General features: G+C 44.5%; 1 protein-coding gene across 3 annotated transcripts in view; it reads right to left on the bottom strand.

Annotated features, from left to right (window-relative positions):
* The window catches only part of PROX1 (prospero homeobox 1), a 49,471-nt gene that overhangs the window by 12,561 nt on the left and 21,702 nt on the right, over window positions 1-15,208 (bottom strand). The gene's annotated exons all lie outside the window — the stretch shown is intronic.

Raw genomic sequence — 15,208 nt, 5'->3', positions numbered from 1 at the left:
GGCTGGCCAGGGTGCACCTACAGACTTTGCCTGCGGTATTGTGCTGGAGTCTGATAGTGTGTTGTATTACTAATGTTCCAAGAGTAAACACACTTGTAGGAAACAGCTATAGTTCAAGGCTGCACTTTAAAAAAATAAACGTTTCATCAGTCTTAGCAAAGGAACAAATGGCAATAACACTGTATCATATTTTACAAAGCTTCAAAAGAACAATGTCCCCTTGAGTGAAATTCAGTAGCATTCTGTAAACATTAATTTAAGGAAATCAATAGGCTCTGTGAGCTAAAGCCATATTGCAAGATAAACTGGCCGGAGTGCTACTTTGTCAAACAGATTTTAGTTTTCTCGGCTAGATAAAGATGGTTTCAAAATGGGGTAACGTGTTGCAACCAAGGTTTGAAAACTATGTGGCCTTCAAACAGTCTGCTTGTTCCTACTACAAAGCTGGATAAACATACTTTAAAAATGATAAGATTGGGTCAGGATTGATTTTACTTTCAAATTTTATATAAAGTAGAATTCTTAGTGAGTGTGTGTTTGCATTTTTTTGATCCTAATTATCAGCAGAAATAAACAAGTGCAGTGCAGACAGCTCAAGATGTCAGCCTGCCAGGAGAGGTTAAATTTTCTGGAGGCGGCTTATTTTTCTTCCTTCTTCTTCTTTTTTTTTTCAGTTGCAGGACATTATGGATTTAAAAGAATCTCTATTCATGTTGACCTGGTGAGCAACAAGTCGCCTTGCCAAACAGGAAAGCCAAAATCTGTAGTGGACTTAGGATCAGAGGTCTTCAGCTGGTGAAGGCTGCTCACATTGCAGAGCGCAAGGTCGTGGCAAAGGGAGGTAAACAGGTTGGAGGGGGTGAGAGGAGGAAGGCGAGGTCACTCCTCTAGTTGGATGATCTAGGCAGTGCCTATAGAGAGGGACTCGACAGGGACTCTCTTAACGTAAGGATAAGGCGTAAACAGCATCTACTAGGCAAGTGATGGAGAACCTCTCCAGTTTGATGAGTGAGTCCACTATGGGGGAGCACTCTCACCATGGGCAGCTGCAGGTCAGACAGCTTTAACTGTCTGTGCACAGCGGTCCGCACCAGCACAGGTACAGCAACAGCAGAAGAGATTCCGGGGAAATACTTCCGCTGAGAAAGCCTCGTACGGAGCACAAACTGGATGTGCACAGGCACCCTCCACCCCTGAAGTCAGGGTAAGGTGAGCTTTGGGGGCACGGTGCAACCTTCTTAAAGGAGATGTTTGAGAAACTCCAGTTGTGTCACTCGCACGTAGCCCTGAGCCCTCTCCTCACACGAGGAAGATTTAAGCCCGTGGGCTTTGGGGGCAAGCTGGCACCTAGAGGTGTATTCCCATATGTGCAGCCCGTTGTGTAGGAAGCCTATCGAGGATGAGCCCTTCCCCATCCCTCCCTACCTGTAAGACACTGCACCAGAGCAATGCTGGGGTCAAGCCAGCAGCAACGCAGTGAGGCATCACGCTACTTCTGAAGCCACTTTTTTGTGGGCTTGCGGGAAGGCTGGTGACACTGGGAGCAGCCCCTTCCTCGCGGGCACCCACCAAGCCAGGGAGCAGAGCTACAAGGCAGTCCAACTCTCCACCGGGCGCTCCGCAGATGAGGGACTTGCGCAATTAGCAGCTGCAGGCACAGATCTGCCGCCATTTCCAGGAGAGCGCTGCCGTGAGCGGCACTGCCCTACCGTCGGTCTTCCTGCGCTCGCAAAGGCATTGTCTGCAGTACCTTGCTGGTGTCCTGTCTCCTGCCACGTTTATCCAGACCGTCACCTCCCGTCACGCGCAGACGCTTCTCCCCCAGCGCGGCGAGGTGCTGTGTGGGACCATCTTAGTGCTGCGAGTTGGTGTGGCAGCATATCAAGCAGGAGGCTTTGGCTTCTACACAGAAATTGGAGGCAGGTTTTGGAGTAAGTTGCTACACTTTTTGGCGTGAAAGCCATGGCAGCATATGGCCCAATGTTCTCAGTTTAAGTCTGACACTTAACATTATTTAACAGTTTCTGTGTTAGGTGCTTTATAAGGTAAAGGAAATTAACAATTTTCAGCTAATTAGATCACGCAATTGGCTGAACATCCTGGACACCTCTTAGAAAAAAAAACAGGTTGGCTCAGGCGATGGAAAGGCTAATGCCTCTTCCATTATCACTTATGAGGAGAGGGAAATAGTTGGAAAGGATGCTTTTATTTTAAAAGCACAAATGAAAAATACCTCAACTATTGGACACTCCGGTAAACACACTTTTCTCCCAACCACCACCTTTCTAGGGAGCAGGACGTCAGTTTGCCCACGGCTACGTGTCCCAATCCCCCTGGCTACAGCAGCAGCTCTCTGGTGCCACTACAGTCTGCATTTATTGCCTTTGAGCTTCCTCTTACAAGTCTTGCTGTACAAATCTTTTAAGAAACAGATTTTTCTGAAAGAGAAAAAGGTGGATGACAAACTGGGTGGTTGTTCAGTACAGTCTGCTGTCCCACTGTGGCACGCACAGAGGAGCCTACTCTTTTGGGACAGCGCTAATAACACAGTGCTGAGGACTGACACTTGGGAAGTGAAAAGTATTAGCCCAAGCCTAGCTCAGAAAAGAAAAATTAGGAAAACATCAGAGGTTTCTTATTGTGTTCACTGGAGATTTTTTTATACTTTGTAAAAAGCTGGAAAACACATGCCCCTCTAATGATTTAAGAATGTATTTTAAAAGTATTTGTTTGAAATGAAACTGAGATCCCTTATCCCTTGAGCAGAGTTTGGGGCACTAGTAACCTACTGCTGGCTTACTGTTATCTTCTCTGCCACGCTCACAAAGAGGAGAGAGAATGGGCATGGCTCTTACAAGGGAAAAAACTGACAGCGGGGCTGCTGAGATGTCTGATAGTATCAGGGAAGTGAAAGTGGTAGTGCAGTGAAAATGGATACTGCGTGATACATTAGATTTAATCACTTGCATTTCAATTAAGCTTTTCCACAAGTGAAGACTGGGACGTACTCCACAGGCTCCCCGCGCGGCTGGAGCACCACGCGCCGTCGGTGCTGCGGGCCCCGGCGGGACGCACACAGCAGCGCTTCCGCACCTCGCTGAGGCTGAAACCCCCTCTCCTGCCTCCCCCGGTCCTCCCTGCTTGGACCCGTCCTCCCATTTTGCCATACGCGAGAGGCATCCCTCGCTGCACACGTCACAGCATCGCCAGCACCCCCAGAGGGTCTCTGTCCTGGGACTGCTGTGCCCGTGGCTCAGGGGATGAGCCTGTCCGCCATGGAAACACAGCTGCTCTCTCATGCAAGCACAACAGCCTTCACATGCTAGTTTTTAAGGACAAAACTTGATAAACTTGCGATCACAGTGGGATAACCCAAAGTAAAAATACTTTACATTGACAATTTATTTAGACTTTTTGCACCTTGAAATTCAGTGCTCCCTTCCCCATCCTTAAAAATCATCAGTAACATTTTACTGGGGAGATGATTATCAGATTTCCTTTTCTGCCTTAGTGATGAATTAGAACTGCATGAGATATAGAGGCTTCTAATGGAAACTCTGATTGCGCTTAACTTACTGTATTGCCAATAGCACTGCTGCAGAATGGAAAAATCTCTAAGGCTCCTATGGCTTATGACAGTTGAGGGTTTAGTATGTGTTGGGGAATGTAAGAAGGAATCACAGGAGAGGTCACTGTCACAACCAACAAGTTGGGTCGCTCAGAAGGTGAAGGAGAAACAAAACTCTCGCACACAAGAATAGTCTAACCTTAACTCAGTCCCACTGCGGTAAAATGCAATCTGCTACAAGAGCCTGCCTACAATGCCAAGCAGCATATTACGTACCCTGCTGCCAAATTTTGGCAGGTACAGAATACAGGCGCCCACAAAAAACCTGTCCAGAAAAGTGAGTACAGGGACGACCACCCAATTCTGGCTCTGCCGCGGGAACAGCAGACAGGTGATTGCACATTCTCCTGGACACATCAGCCAGAGGGGAACGTGCTGTGTTACGCAGGAGGGCCAGGAGGCACAGCCTGGACTGCGATGAGCAGGTATGTCTCTCACCAGCAGTAAGTCCTCTGCTTTCGTGGTGCATTTCCATGCGTAAAAGAGATGGGCAGGCAGAAACTGCTGGTTAGACCACGGATATAGAGGAAAACTGGTTCATAGAGCTTGTATTGCAGGGATTTTTTTATATTCAGCAGAATTTGGCCCCGTAGATGAACCATTAACACTACTGTAGAAGTGATAATTACAGGCTTATACATCTACAGTACATCTTATATAACGTCATAACAGTTAGTAAACATCTGTAATTGGTGTTGCTTGCTCTTGCACACTCTCCCCATCTCTTCTGCATTGCAGTCACCTTTGTCTTTTACATCTGGCCCTGAAAAGCTCCAACTGTGCCCTCTCCCTCCTCGGTTTGTGTGTGTTGGGGTGGGGGGAGTGAGGAGGGAGGTAGGGGAGAGGGATGGGAAGCAGGTGGTGTTTAATCAGTCTGGCAGGGAAACAGGCAGTCACTGGGGTCCTTCTGCGGATGGCATGAAGGTGGTAAGCATGCCCTCTGGCAGCGGGGTACCTCCTTTCCTCTTTCCTGCGGCAGAGGGTAGGGGCAGGGGAAGGAAATTGTGCGTGGTTATGGGTGGGGGGTGTTGCAAATGAAGCTGGCGTCACCTGCCCGGGCTCCCCCCATGATTAACTCTGACGAACCTCCTCCCAAAGTAACCACGCTTTTATCAGCATCTGGAGCCCATAAACTGCTCCATCTATTCCACCTTGCACCATGCGGCTGGCCAAGCTGGGCTACAAGCACCACGTTACAAGCTTCAGTGCAGGACCTGCTGGGGATCAGTGAGCCCTGCAAGCCTGTGAGGTCAGAAGACGAAGTCTGACGTCCTAATGGACTGAGCTTTCTCTCGTTCGACTCCTCTTTCGCCCTTGCAGAAGGAAATGGTGCGACTCCAGACGGCGCTGGATTAGATAACCTCAAGGCTCGCCCTCACCTGATGGAGCCAGCCCTCTCCGCAATCGCATGAGATAAGCCACTTCGGCTTCCCCCTGAACACTGATACTGGGCACTTAAAGGGCTTTTATTTGCAATGTTGATTTCCCCTCTCTCCTCTAAAAACTTTCTGAAGTTGCAGACTACTGCTTTAAATGCATTTATGTGTCTACACCACCATCCTCCCCTAAGCCCCAATCAATGCAGCAGCCTTTCTGCTTAGCAACAGAGACCATGCAGCCCTGGTCTGCTGCTCTCTACAAAGCCTCTCCATTAACTACAGAAGCAAGTTCAAGGCCACCTCTCTGAGCGCCCTGGACGACCACCTGGACACGGCTTCCTCTGATGGCACATTTCCACCGGAGCCTTGAATCCGCTCCCCCACAGAGGGCAGTTCACGAGTCCCTCCAGTGGCACACAGGACGAGGCAGAGCCCGGCTGTGTACCTTCCCCCTCTGCAGATAAGAAAGATGAACCTTGCCCCTTCCAGATCTATGGGGAGAAATCATCTCCAGTGCGTTGATTACCTTCAGCCAGCCCTTCTGGCTGTCCGTCTCTCTCTTGCCCACCCACACTTGCACGTCAGGAGGACATCGGGCTCTTTCCCTGCACTGTGAAATCCAGCAATACTCCAGTACTGCAGGTGATGGGCGCTGCATAACTGCAGAAAGTGGTCCGGTATCCCAAAGACTCCCTCCCTCTTGGACTGAACAGTATTTCTTAACTTCACTTCTTGTGTTATTATTGTCGCTTCAACAGGATACCAAACTGTGGCTACTGCACCTCCCAGGTTCTCTCTCTCCCGTGCAGGTGAAGGACACGCAGTCCTCATGGACTCCTGCAATATTCTGCTGCTACTTCCTCACAGCCTCAGTATTTCACCTTTACAGATTTAAGCATCTTTGAAAACAGCGGCCCCATTGAGCTCCATGTCAATGTCGGAAGGCCTCCCTGCAAGCAATCTGTGCTGCCACTGCTCTCTAGCCTAGGGATACCTGCTCTGGGAAAGGGCAGGACCCAGAAAGCTGGGCCAGACACCAGCACGGGTCATGATGCTGCTGAACCTCTCCCACAGTTCCCAAAGGTTATGATTGTTTGCTAATTCACATTGAGTGCCTGACTCTGGTCCATTTTAAAATACATTGAAGATATCAAGCAAATAGCGTTCTGTGTAAAGGTGATCTATTCAAAGTCATATAAGATGGGCAATCCTATCTGGAAGACTTTGGTTAAACTCAGTCACACAGCCCTGACCCTGCACTGTGAGACAGAATCGGCTGGGACCTCCTCTTTTGGCAAGCACGTCTTACAAAAATAAAAAAACCACCCCCCTCCACCCCACATCCATAAACATGATGGCTCTGTGCCTCCAAATCCAGGTCTGCATTTCATTTTTAGTTTTAAAATAAACAAATGAAACTTTTTTTCCAATTAACATTTAACATATATTCACACACTTGACTGTACAGTAACACAACAAAAGACAGCTCTTCAGCTGGCACAGATTAATTAGCTGCAATGACTGCTGGAGCTGATGTACACTAGAAACTGAGAATTCAGCTCAGAATTTAGTCCAGTGTCATGGAGGAAAAGCATGGGGTGAGTGGGACGTGGAGGGAAAAATCTTACAAAGCTAGTAAGCTAACCCACTATTTCACATCTCTGTGCTACGACATTTATGTAGAACACCTAAGATAAAGTTTAGAAGATCAAACATTTTCCTCAGTTTTCACAGTACAAAACATTCCATGTCCTTTTTGTGTGACACATTAAAACAGGATATAAGAAACTTCAGCTGATCAGGTCTCGTGAACACCTTCCTCCTTCACTGGACAGTGCTGCTTCTCCAGAAGTTCTGAGTGAGAAATTTAGCTATGTTGTCTAAAGCAAATTAAGAAAGACTGGAAGAAACATGTGCAACTTGCGTGCTACCCATTACCACAACTAGGATTTATTAAATGGTAAGAGAAATCACTGGTTTCTTTTCAATTTCTTTTTTTTTTCCTCTTTTTTTTTTCTTTTGCAAACACCAATTTTTTTAATTGAACTACCTAGTCTAACAAACTCTTTTTATATGCAGAATGAATGAAAAAACATTTCAGCTTGAGAGGGATAAGACTTTGCACTAGTGAGGGATGACACGGGTTAAAATTCACCTTGCTTCTCACTCCTCATCTACGATGGGTTTTTTGGAGAACGACGGACATCTGGAAATCAGTTTTACATAGAAAAACAGAAAACAGGGAAGAACTAGGAAGATGAATAAAGGCTCATCACAGACACAAAAGACCAGAGCAAAAAGAAGCTTGGATTTGGGTATTCTTGTCTGGCAAGGAGGCAGGCAGTAAGGCTAATGAAGCATTTGCGATATGGGACGTATGCCAGCGTAACAAAGAAGATGTGCATCAGCTCTGCAGATGTGCCAAAGCCCCCAGAGCAAAATAATGACATAATCACCATCAGTGTCACAGACCAGACTGTACACAAGGTGACATGGGAGAGAATAAATAAGAGTCTTTAGAGGCCTGTAGTACACACACGGGAAGGAATAGCCATTCCTCACAACTGCCACAAGAGAATGGCGAGATGTTGGGTATAATGTGTGCAGCTAGCAAAAGAAATCTTGAATTGTGCAAGGCTAACGCACTATAAATCGGTGCTTTTCTCCATCTCCAGTTGACGTTTCAATTCCCACTACCCCTTGTTGAATGCAAAATGAAATGGCAGTAGGAGTCGGAAGAGTTTGCCAAGTTTTGTTTTGGTCGGTTTCTTTTTTTTTTTTTTTTTTGGAAGGGGGTTGTTTTGTTTGAGAAAAGGATGGGGCAGTGAGCATGAGTACTGGTAAGTAATTGTAAAAGAAAAAAACAAAGAAACAAAACCCCAAAACAAAACAGAGCCCACTACCACCACTAGCACACACGCGCCCAGGCACAGAAACCCTGCACCATTCAGCTGGAACAATCCTAGGATTCCCCCAAAGCAAAATTAGAAACAAACGAGGATGGATTTTGCTTTTTTGTTTGTTTTTTTTTTTGGAGGGGGGGAGGGTGTGCTTTCTGGTTTACTGCTATCCATGAACTAAACCAGGAAAAATCCCACTAAAATATTTTTCCATGCTAAAAGACACGATTACTACTTTATTGATCAGTAATAAAACACCGCTTAGGGCAATTTAGTACTTAACATGTTATTTGCGGTGGGGAGTAGTCTGAAAAGCTCTGAGTAGCCTTAAATCACTTCACAACAGCTCTTCCTGAATAAAAGCAAGTGTTCGCCTCCGTACAGCTGTGTGATTTCGTGGTATATTTTTTTAAAGGACTTTTGTCAATTTTTAAAGGGAACATCTGTTTGATAAAGTAGAACAACACGGGTAGTAATCCACAGGCCTAAGTGGGCAAACTGTGAAAGAGCAAGAGATACGCTGAAGGCGCCAACAGGACTCTCGCAGAAGGAACGCTCAAGTACGTAATTGTCTGCAGGATCTGGCCCTACAAGAGGAGCTCAGAAGAACAAAGCACTTGGCTTCACCAGTGTCCCTTTTCATTGCTTCTAATGAAAGATTCATAAGAATAACTTTAATTTTTTATGATCTTTTTTTGCATGACTGTATTAGCTGCATCTACTTTGTATGCAATTTCTTCTTAAATACAGAAAACCTGTTTCAAAATGTCAGGCATAATAACTTAATCCGTACAATAATTCATCTTGATTGTTGTGCAGTCCTTCTTAACAGTAAGGATGTCAGATGGGGCCCAGAAAATGTTTTATATGATTATTCCTTTTCATTGCAAAGTGATGTATTTATGAGGAATGTAGGTAAAGGTCCAGAGTGGTGTTCTTTTCCATTTTTTTTAAGACAAAAAAAAAATTATTGAAACCTCCCTAATTTGCTAGTTAAACTGTTCAGTGGAAGAATGATTGTATTTGTCCTTTTCGGCTTCGCCCAATTAATTGGAGCAGTAACATAACGATTGTTAATAAACAGCTCTAATTTGAGTGTACTTCTTGCCTATCTACTAACTGCACCATATCTTTGTTTAGCATATCATCAGGGAAAACAAGAAAGCATGTATACGATTTTGTTCTGTTGTATATGAAGTTTAATAATTACGCCACAGAGGATTCTAAATTAATCGCAGAAGGCACGACAATATTAATAATCTGTTTAGCAAACTCCGGCATCTTTGCACTTTGATGTTAGGAGCAGAGACGCTATGAACTGCAGCATTTTTTTAAATTGGGCAAGTATTTGTTTCTGTTACAGCTTATACCAATGTTTTCTTTTATGCTTTTTCTACTGTGCACCTTTTTTCCCTGTAAGAAAAAAAACAAAACAAAACAAATGGCAAAACAAAACCACTGCACAACTCAGCAAACAAGCCTGTGCTTATTTGGGTGCATTTCGATTAAAGCTGACAGATCGAATTTTTCATTTATTTACCAAAGTTTCATTGCAGCCATTCTTCATAATTGCAGCAGCGTTTTAATTTTTTTTCTTCCCTTGAATAGGAGAGAAGGGGTTCTGAGAAAGTTTTTAATTAGCTAAATAGGTCTGTGTAATCTAGATGAAATAAACACGCCCGTTTGAAAGGGTTGTTAGAACTTTTCCAGCCATTTAATCCATAGATGGCTGAACACAATGATACCTTCCACAGAAAGCTACAGCCACCACCAGCAGCTGTTAGAAGAGAGCTTGCTCCCTGCTCCTATTGATAACCCTTTGTGGAACGAAGAAAAAGAGCTGAGGGAAGGAGAACTGAATGTCAGACAATAGACATCGCTACACACACTGTCTCTGAACTTTCCTCATCTCTGAAGGACAATTAATTATGAAGGCCTTTGGGGTAGGTCGAAGCAAGGGAAAACCTACTGCTGGCCCAGCACTCCAGCCGCTATCTCTGTGTTTGTTAAATGGTTGTGCCTGTTGGGGAACCAGAGTAGCAGCCACCAAAATAGCCAATAGATCATTTAGGAAAAAAGAGCAAAAGATTTTTTTATGTGTGTCTGTCCTTGTATAATTCTGTTCTCACTGTGAAATCATCCATACACAAAACACAAGGACAATTTTTTTTTTTTTTTTTAGAAGAGCCACAGGGTAGGTTACAGTCAGAAACGGCCTCTCAGTGGTGTGTTAAAAAGGATGGTCTTTTCACCAAATAATTTCACAGAGGCAAAACAGACAAACACAAAGAGTTGAGACTTTTTCTCCTACATTAAATAGAGTAACTGATAAGGTCAGACATATGATACCTAAAGACATGAATCTGTGAACTCTTGAAGTCAAAGGACTTCTCTGTGCAAAGGAACAATCTTTCAAAGGAAATAGATCATAGAACTCCACTGAATCCCCTTTAAACTTTATGAAGCAGGAGGAGAAAAAGCTCTAAGTAGGGAAGCTTGACAGAAGAGCCTTGAACTATTTTCTGAAGGAAAGATGAGACCCTCCCTAGGCTGCCACAAAACATCTTTTTTTTTCTAAAGGCTCTTCTGAACTTTGATATGTGCCAAGACACCGCTATTGAAAGCTGTATAATTATGTGCTATAGCCACTGTAGAAAATGCTTTGTTCACCACAACAAAGAACAATAAGCAAAGTAAAGTGACATTACACTGTATCTTTTTCTTTAAGAATGTTGAGAAAGGTCACGGTGCGTTACAACTAATAAAGCTGTTGAGTAAGGAAGTTTAAAGTTGATCTTGCTGTGCATAAATGTAACCCAATGACAAAAAGGCAGAGGGAACTAAAATTGTAATGACATTAAAAAATAGATCATATATCAACGTGCCAACTTCATTATACAAACACCTTGAATCCAAAGGACACAAACAGAAAAACCGAGTGCAGTTCTGCAACAGTATTCCTCTCGCGATTCTCTCCCTAATAGCTTCCAACTACAATCTGCAGTTTAACCAACTGCAAAAACTGATTAATAAGCATTAATTGATACGTGCAACGCACAAACCTTCTACTGCAAGCTGTGGATTTTGTTACTTGATTCACAAACCGGGTTCATTTCCCGTGCCGTTTCAAGGAAAGCTCTGCTGTTTCACAAGAGACTCTCTTCAAAATTAAAACAAAAAAACCCCAACAAAATACAAAAAGCAAAAGGAAAAAGGCCTGAGGACATCAATTAAGTTTCCTGAAACCAGGATTTTTAAGTGAAAAAGAAGTTAAATCTGGATACTTATGTTTCATTTTTTCTTCAGAGGAATCGGGACGGTTACGTTTGCTATTCTCAGATTGCCAAAGCAGCTTTATTCTCCTTGCTGCAGATACCAGAGAGAGGCCTTCGGACTCTGGCTTTAAGAATGCTGAGAACGATGTTGAAACGCTGCAACAATAAAGCCCTTGAAGGAGGAAGTATACAGCTGAGGGAAAAAACGCGAGGAGTTCGATACTGAAACAAACAACTGTCCCGTCAGGCTGTGCCCACTGCTGGTACCACCAGAAGCGCAGAGGCTGCCACGGCAGAGCAGTTGGTACGGAAAGAGAAATCTCCGAGATGGAAGTCAGCAAGTTACGGACTTGATTTGCACTTCTCCTGAGGCCACTTTGCACTGCGCTGGTTGTGTAAAGGCGTATTAGGGTGGTTATAAATCGTACTTTACAGTGCCTGTGTATTGCAAAACCATGCGCAAGTGGCCTTAGTTTAAATAAGAATCAGGTTCAAAGGCTTTAATTCTCCTTTTGATGAAAACCAATTCAGTTCAAGATGAATCCTGCAGATGAAACTGGGGAAGAATACAGGTTCCCAAAATAAGCATGAGTGGCCAGAATTTTCAGTAATTTAGGATGTCTTAATTTTTGGATGCGGTGCTGGGCACACTTCATTTTCAGGGAATGGACCATTGAGGGCCTCCTGACAAAGTGGCTCTCATTAACACATCTCCAGTTGAGCATCCCAAAATGGAACTGGCCTAAAACTGTCATCACTTCTAAAAATTTTGGCAGCCAGCGTTCCTCTCAAGGGTTCATAGGCCACTTATGTGACTGGGTTATTACTTAGATTTTATAGGTGGTGTTATCTGAATTGTTTTACATAATCTCATTGATTTTTATGGAACTAACTCAAAGTGCCTTAAGTTAAACATTCTGCTAAGACTTGAGTACAACTGGTCTTAATTAGGATTTTCCCACTAGCATGGTTTTCCCCTGCCAAAAGCAGAGCAAACTTCTTAAAAATGGTTTTCTCCCCCTTCGAAACGACGACACGTGCCGTAACTAGCGCTATGAAAAGAGGCAATCATCACGTCAAGCCCCACTGTACCAAGACTGCACACAGGGTACTTGTACAAATAACACAGCTTGGCAGATGTTTCACTATTGTGATCAATCTCAATAACTACGTCTGCAAAACCGGGTGAGTTCCCGCGAAGCAGCAGGCAGGCTGAGCTCAGAAAGATGGCGTGTGCGGGGGCTTGCTTTGGTGCTCATTCGCTCGCTACGCGGAGGAGCGTGGCGAGCGTAAGGAGCAGGCAGGGGGGCGCAGAGTGAAATCACTGGCACAGAGAGACCTGAGACTTCAGAGCTAAGACTGAGTCATTAAACGTCCACAAGCAAAAGGAACGGGCATCGTGCGGAGAGACGTTAATACGCGGAGAATGACGGTAACTGCAAAAAAATGCCAAGGAAAAAGGATGATGGAGGAGGAGTGGGAGCCAAAGACAAGGTAAAATCCAGGTATTGTCCTCAGGCCAATTTCTTTTGCTTGTTGCAAGTACGTAAATCGGGAAAAAAAAATCTTATTTATAGTTTTTAACCATATTTTTACTTTAACTCACAGCATGGTGTCCCCCTTGTTTGAAATCATCCTGCCACAGTCAGAACTGTGACCTCTGATGATCTGTGCTAGGATGGATTTTGAAAGAGAGTTACGAAATTATTTGGGATTTTTTTTCTCTTTTAATGCATAGCAACAATACCTGACTTTAATTACTGCAGCTGGCATTCAAATGCCTATGGCAACACCACAGATGAGACCGATATCAAGTGGCACAGCAAGCTGTCCTCTTTTTCTGACCAACTTCGGCATTTGTGCTGGGACACTGATATTTGTGGCTCTAATTCACCAGGACAACTCCTTCTCCCTCCCTGGAAGAACTGCCCCGGAGCAGAGAAGCACCTTCACCCTTCACAAAAGACTTGTGGGGTTTTTTCCCCCCCTTTCAAAACTCAGTTTCAGATTGCTCTGTGTAGGTCAGCAGAGGTTTCTCCAGCTAACCCTACAGCAAGAGAGAGAAATGTGGAACCGGCTACACACATGTGCACACAAAACACAGGCAAAGCTGCATCACACTGGAGGAGGTGTTGTATGTGTCTCTGGCTCACAGCCACAAGGGTACAATGGCAAAGCTAAAAACGACCGGACATGTGGTTTGTTAAACATCTTACTCGAGTTTGCTACAAGCTGTCAGTTCCAATGTGCAGGGAAAGCAACATAGTATCACAGATTCCTGAGCAAATCAATAGCACAGCCTGATATGGACCAAATGCACATTTAGCTTTATCATTTTTCCCTCATACTCAATTTAGGAGTATTAAAGTATACGCACAAATTTCGCCCAAGAAGAGATAAAGGGGGAGGGTTTAGGAACAGTAGAGTAGGTGATTTAAGAGAAACAGACTAATCAGAAGGTCAGCAAAGCATCACTGAAGTATGAGAGGAAGCAACTTTGATGACGCTAAATATGGCAAACGCTCCGTTTGCTAAATCCCCTTAGATCCAATTTCAGCATTACCGTACCTGTCATTTTTGCTTTGCAGCTTGCGGGGGAGGGGCCAGGCATTTATTGGGAAAAGTTACACTGGCTACCTTAGAAACTGCACCGTACACTTCGATCATCTCGTAACTGCTGGATCTTCAGTGCAAACCCGAGATTTAAACCTCTGGGAAATTCTCCTTATACTAGACAACACAAGAAAGACTGTGTGAAATACCTGCAAATCATCACCATTTATAACATCTCTTTGCCTCCGCGATGGGGCAGAAAACCAAGGGGCTGCTTTCCTACCAGCTACTGGGCACCTTGCTGAGATGAGGAGACTGCGATCACTAGCAGTGCTAAATGTACGAGATTCGTATTTTCTTATCTACCTGAGAACACAAATAATCACCCCATATTTCTTCACTGAAGTAATCTATTACATTAACATTGCAACTAACGTTTTCAAATGCAACAGTAATTGCCCGAAATCATCAAGGATCGGAGAACTTTTGAGAGTAAAGAACATTTTAACCTACGTTCCGCAAACAGAAAAAAGTCGCGTTAAAAAGAAAAAAAGCTTGAGGGAATTTACGCACATTTTGACAGAAAAAAGTTGGTCACACTTATCTCCTTATGCATTTCCTTTTCTTTTCCTGTATTTAGCTACAATGCCTTGGCACACAGGCAGACCTACCTCCCAGGGGTGGGAGTCTCCTGTCCCACGCGTGTGTGAGTGCCCTCGGCAGGGCCTGGGGGGGGCACGGCACACAAAACATGAAGTCTGGGTGTTGTCATCAGCTGCAATGGATGGCAAACCCCTCCAGGAACATCCTCTTCCCCCCTCTTTCTTCATCTGCCCTTTCCATGCAACCACTCTCCCAGAAAACTCTTCGTGCCCAGAAGAGGGGGAAGGAGCCAAGAAAGTCTTTGCTTAGCGACTTTTCGCGTCATCTGAACTTATGCGCTGTGAAAGCGAGCACCGCTAAAACCCCCTCCAGAAGGATTTTCGGCAGGAAACCACCCCCCTTTGGCAGACAAATGTCACTTTTGCTACAGGAGAGGGCTCATTATGCAACTTGACCCCGAGTGAAAGGTGCAGACACAAAAAATAATAATAATTAGTACCACCCTCACTTCCCCACTCTGCTTCACCAAGAGATGGGATTACTCAAGCCTCCCCCTCATGCACACCCTGTTCGAATGCATCATTACATCCGACTACCTGAACAATGCAAACTGCCATCCTCAGCAGGGAGAAACACTCTCCCGTGGTATCGCCGAGGGTCAGCATGTTAATGATAACAATAGTCTGCCGAGCTACCAGGCTGGCCTGTAAACAGGAATCTTAATCAAAGCCACAATCCCGTTACAGCAGAAAACAGAGAGCATTTACTTCGAGCAGTCATTTTATCCTGCAGCTTGACAAAGCAAATGCATTTCAGTTCTATAAATCAAACGAAGGAAAGCAGAGGAAGGTGACTGCAAGTGTTTGATCA

The sequence above is a fragment of the Opisthocomus hoazin genome, chromosome 2 (genome assembly GCF_030867145.1).
Source record: "Opisthocomus hoazin isolate bOpiHoa1 chromosome 2, bOpiHoa1.hap1, whole genome shotgun sequence".
Taxonomy (NCBI): domain Eukaryota; kingdom Metazoa; phylum Chordata; class Aves; order Opisthocomiformes; family Opisthocomidae; genus Opisthocomus; species Opisthocomus hoazin.
Note: the sequence above shows the minus strand (reverse complement) of the source record. Positions and strands in the feature narration are given on the sequence as shown.